General features: G+C 42.4%; 1 pseudogene; it reads left to right on the plus strand.

Annotated features, from left to right (window-relative positions):
- The first annotated feature begins 2,457 nt into the window (after nucleotides 1–2,457).
- On the plus strand, nucleotides 2,458–4,491 carry LOC101411076 (ornithine aminotransferase, mitochondrial pseudogene; annotated as a pseudogene).
- The last annotated feature ends 1,126 nt before the right edge of the window (nucleotides 4,492–5,617 follow it).

The following is a 5,617-nucleotide window of genomic DNA, read 5'->3' on the forward strand; positions in this document are numbered from 1 at the left end:
TCTGTACTTTCTCTGTCTGCCCTCTGCCAGGTTCCTGGACAAACTCGTTAGAACAGGCCTCCCCGCTGAAGCCCGGTAATTCGATCCCGGCAATAATCGTCATAAATATTCATGGTTTTGCCTTAACATTAGGAGAACATCTGCTTCCAAACATCTGCAATCTGTTTTCAATGCTTCGGTAAAATGTAAATTAGCTAGACCTAATACAATAAAGCGCTAATGGGGATAATGATAATGAAAGACGCCCATTAGGGCTGGAGGCCAGCTCCCGGGTGCCCACGGCCAGTTTTCTGGAAGTTCTCGGGGAACTTTGTTTGCCGCCCTTGCATATTTTCCCCAAATGCAAAAGGCTTTGAAGAGCCTCCACCCGCGGGCCTCTCCCAAGCATTTCCCGGGCCAGGGCCCCCCCTCTGCCTCGCCCTTCTCCGGAGGCCGCACCCACCCTTCTAGAAGTCAGGGCTGCTGGCCGGGTCCCCTGCAGAGGACACTCCACCACCTCTGCCGCCAGCAAGCCGGGCCCTGGTGCGGCTCGGGCCACCCCCGCCCCAGCCTCGGCTCTCCACCCACTCCCTCTGCCCCCGCAGCTCCTCGCAGGCCCCCGCCCCGCTGATGTGGGCTATGGGTGGCAGGCTCTTTGTCTCTTCAGGGTAACCTAAACTGTGACTTGTGGGTGTGGGATGATGAAAGGTTGCAGGCCTGCCCTTGGTGAGCAGGAGACAGTTTAACAATGCAAGGTCTATAAACTTTAAGTATTCAGGGGAAATGCAAAGCAAACATGCTAAAAGCTTATCGAATGCCTGAGGTCCATGCTAAAAGCTTACTAAGATGTGAAAATATATGCTAATTGAAGCCTATTGAGAACTGAAACAAAAGGACCATTTGGCCTTTCCTCTCTGTATAAAAGGGACTAAAAAATCTTGTTCGGGGCTCGGGATTCAAACAGAAAGTTCCCAAGTCCGGCCTTCTCAAAATCATTCCTGAGTCCTGGCCTCTCTATACTCAAGTAATTGAACTTCTCTCAAATTCTACAACATTTTTGGCAAACGCGGCAGGACAACAAACCAAGGCCAGAGACGGTAGCATTTTGCTGCCCCTTCCAAATCCCCGAGGAAGCCGGGAGGACTCGGGTGAACCCCAAATCTGGGCGCCCCTGGATTAAATTTAATCCAGAAAAGATGTGGGCTCCACCAGAATCTTCCCGACAAAAATCGAGGGCAATGGAAGGTCTGAAGAGAAAGATTCTGAGAATGAAAAAGAACTCCGAACATGGAAGAAGGTAAGACTCCCCGGGTGAGCACAGTCTGGAAGGCCCTAGCTTTAATTGCTAGGAAAGGGAGGCTGATCACCTCCCGAGAGAACCCTAGTAGCCCCAGAAAATTGGGGGGAAGCCATTCTCTCTAGGCTTGGGAAAAGGAGAAAAACCAGGGAAAAGCCCTGGTGTTTTGGGTTTGTCTAACTGCATGTTAGAATCTGGTACTAGTCTTATATCCACTAAAGGAGTGGAGGCTTGATTTTAGTAAAAAGGGCTATTTATAGGTTCAAGTCCTAATGTCCTGGAAATTGGTTTAGATTAAAAAAAACAAAACTTGGTTACAGGAAAATGGATCGGCTTTTCTGGTGGAGCTTGGTCTGGGTGTAAAGTTTAAACAGTGGAAAAAGTCTAGCTGAAATCTTTTGTTATGGTGCTAAATTGTGAATGAATTCGCTTTATACCAAATGTTAAGTGTTCTGAGGTTTGTGATGGCTGTGGGGGCAGCCATGGTGAAAATAAATATATAAACTTGTGAGTCAGATTAGTGACCTTTGTGCTTCTGTCTGTGTCAGCTCAATGCTGGTGTTGGAGTTGTGTCCTTATGTAAAGTAGAATTACAGCTGAGCTGGAGCCCTCCCTTGCCATTGGCAAGGGGGTGAAATGATTCTGGGGCAAAACTGAGGAGTCTGTATGTTTGCGGAGTCCAGATGTTTGTGCATGCCCGGCTGTCTTGTCTCTGGTCTGGCCCTTTGCCGGGGCTTGGAGGCCATCTGTGTCTGCGCCACGTACCCAAGTTTGTTGGGGCTGCTCCAGCCAGGGTGGCTGGGTCCCTTGGAGATTTGCCAAATTTGAGTAGGTTCTGTCTGCCCATTTTGGCCTGAAAGCTGGAAAGGGGGGAGAGGCTTGCCCCTTTCCAGTGAGTCCACCCTTCTATTCATAAGCTGCATTCCTGTTTGATTGTTGTGCACCCCGACTGCGGTGAACCGGGTAAAAAGCAGAATCAGAATAAATGCAGTAAAGTTCCCTCCCTAGGGTGTCAAAGCCAAAATACGTTTGCATTCCGCCCAGGTTCTTAGAAGGTATTGTAGTAACTTTAAGTAAGAGAATGTGTCTGTGAAGGTAAAATTTGTCTTAAGGGTATAAATAATTATAAAAGTTTTACAAAGCATTGTTTAAATTAAGGTATTTAAATGGCAAATTGGGTTCCTGAGCCTTCTGCGGTGCCGTCAGGTCTATAGCAGTACTGCTTGAAGGACACAATGTTTTCCAAACTAGCACATTTGCAGACTGTTGCTGTACTTCGTCGTGGAGTTCATTCTTCAGTGGCTTCTGCTACCTCCATTGCAGCTAAAAGAACAGTCCAAGGCCCTCCATCCTCTGATTACATTTTTGAACGGGAGTCTAAGTATGGTGCACACAACTACCACCCTTTACCTGTAGCCCTGGAGAGAGGAAAAGGTGTTTACGTGTGGGATGTAGAAGGCAGAAAATATTTTGACTTCCTGAGTGCTTACAGTGCTGTCAACCAAGGGCATTGTCATCCAAAGATTGTGGATGCTCTGAAAAGCCAGGCGGACAAATTAACCTTAACATCTAGGGCTTTCTATAACAATGTACTTGGCGAATATGAGGAGTATATCACTAAACTTTTCAACTACCACAAAGTTCTTCCTATGAATACAGGAGTGGAGGCTGGAGAGACTGCCTGCAAACTTGCTCGTAAATGGGGCTACACTGTTAAGGGTATTCCGAAATACAAAGCAAAGATTGTTTTTGCAGCTGGGAACTTTTGGGGTAGAACCTTGTCTGCTATCTCCAGTTCCACAGACCCCACCAGTTATGATGGTTTTGGACCGTTTATGCCAGGTTTCGAAATCATTCCGTATAATGATCTGCCTGCTCTGGAGCGCGTTCTTCAGGATCCCAATGTTGCTGCGTTTATGGTAGAACCAATTCAGGGTGAAGCGGGTGTGATGGTTCCGGATCCAGGTTACCTGATGGGAGTGTGGGAGCTCTGCACCAGGCACCAGGTTCTATTTATTGCTGATGAAATACAGACAGGATTGGCCAGAACTGGTAGATGGTTGGCTGTTGATCATGAAAACGTTAGACCTGATGTGGTCCTCCTTGGAAAGGCCCTTTCTGGTGGCCTCTATCCGGTGTCTGCAGTGCTGTGTGATGATGACATAATGCTCACCATTAAACCCAGGGAGCACGGCTCGACGTATGGTGGTAATCGTCTGGGCTGCCGAGTAGCCATTGCATCCCTCGAGGTTTTGGAAGAAGAAAAGCTTGTTGAAAATGCAGACAAAATGGGTACTATCTTGAGAAGTGAACTCATGAAACTACCTTCTGATATTGTAACTGCTGTAAGAGGAAAAGGATTATTAAATGCTATTGTTATTAGAGAAACCAAAGATTATGATGCTTGGAAGGTATGCCTGCGACGTCGAGATAATGGACTTTTGGCCAAGCCAACCCATGGTGACATTATCAGGTTCGCACCGCCGCTTGTCATCAAGGAGGATGAGATTCAGGAGTCCGTTGAGATCATTAACAAGACCATCCTGTCTTTCTGAGCAGCGTAGCTGATCAGTGGCGCCTGGGAGCCAGCTGGAGCCAGGTGGTCGGTGACGGCCTATTAAGCTTCTGCTCTTAAGGCAGATACATTCCACTCCTGCATGTTTTCAAGGACTTAGTTTTTTTTTTATTAGTAGTATTATGTATTTTTTTCAGTTCATATGTAATAGAATAAATTTATGAGCCTGCAGTTTGGTGTGTAATATAACTTTAAGAAAGATGTAGTGGAGATCATATATTTGATTGTGGTTTGTGTGTGTGTCTTTCTAAGATGAAATGTGTCTATCTTTATAGACAGCCTTTAATTAACCCTTTAGTATATACATTTTGATAATTTCCTTGCTGGTATAATGTTTCATATTTGGAAAAAATATCTCTGGGCTATTATATAGAAGATCTCCTTAACACTACTAAAGTTGAATAATTAAAATCTTTGAATTTTAGGAAGGATTAAAGGCTAAGCACATGTGAAAAAACTAGAGTTAAGTAAATTTAACTCAATATTGGCCAATATCAGGATGTATTCTATGGATGTCATTAGTTTGATTATAATTTGTAAAAATGTTCATTTCCGATGTTTTATGTTTGATTATAATTTGTAAAAATGTTCATTTCTGATGTTTCTTTAAAATAAAGCTTATATTAATAATGAAAAAATAAATAAATGGCAAATTGCAGAAAGTCATTATTTAACAAAAACTGAATTGATAATAATAATAATAAAAGGCAATTTTATAACAAACTTATTCGGCAGCCAGTCTCCCCTGCCAACTTGCTTCCAAAAAAACTGTTTCTGGTATTACATGCTACTAAGTATTTAAAGTGAAGAAAGGTTCATTATTTTAACAAGCTTGTTTAGTATTAATGGCAATTATATGTTGTAAGAAGTTTGCCTGGTAACTTAGTATGTAGGATATATAGAGTGTGTTTTTATTGTTAAGGAAACAGAAGATGATTTTGTCCTAAGATAAGATGATTGATTTTTGGAAAGAGTAGAGTGTGGGAAGAGTTAAAATCATTTATAAATGCAATTATATTATAAAACAGTGGAAAGACAATAACTGAAATTATAGCTGGGTGAATTTAGCCTGAAACTATCATTTAAGTGTAAATTCTAAACTAACCTTTCCTTTGTTTATGGTTACTTCAAGCCTAACCTCACCCTTTGCCTTTGCCTATGGTTATTTCATAATTGAGAAGAGCTGGGACATCACTGTCTCCTCTTCTGGTATTAGTAACCCTTTCTCTCATGAATTCAAGTGTAAACTAAATAAATTGCTGCCTGATGGAATAAGGTTAAATGACCACTGGAGTTTTATTATCTCCAAAACCAAAAAGGGGGGTGGAGGGGGAGAAGTCTCCTGCCTTGACGGTCAGTGTTCCTAAGAGTGGCAATTCCTGAGAGAAAGCAGTCTGTCTCCCTGAGGCTTCAAATAGCCTCAGTAAATATATATAAAATTAATCTTGTTGCTTATCCAAAATTCTGCTAAATTCAAAGTAAAATATAAAGTTCTGAAACAAAAAAATAGTGTTAAAGCATTGAGAACATTTTGGTTACAATCCATTAAGAAAAAAATTCTTGTGTAAAACTGCATAGTCATAGTATAAAACTGCACAGTCATAGTGCAAATTAAGAGTTTCAAGAGTCTTTGAAATGTTTTGCAGTCACACTTGTTTTGTAAGAATTAGAAGTTTAAAGTAACTAAAGTCATGTTGTGTCAAACTATTCATGTCTGCCTATTTGCTCAAATTGTTGAGGTTAAATATGCAGTTATAAGTAATATA

Source organism: Dasypus novemcinctus, chromosome 7 (assembly GCF_030445035.2).
Source record: "Dasypus novemcinctus isolate mDasNov1 chromosome 7, mDasNov1.1.hap2, whole genome shotgun sequence".
Taxonomy (NCBI): domain Eukaryota; kingdom Metazoa; phylum Chordata; class Mammalia; order Cingulata; family Dasypodidae; genus Dasypus; species Dasypus novemcinctus.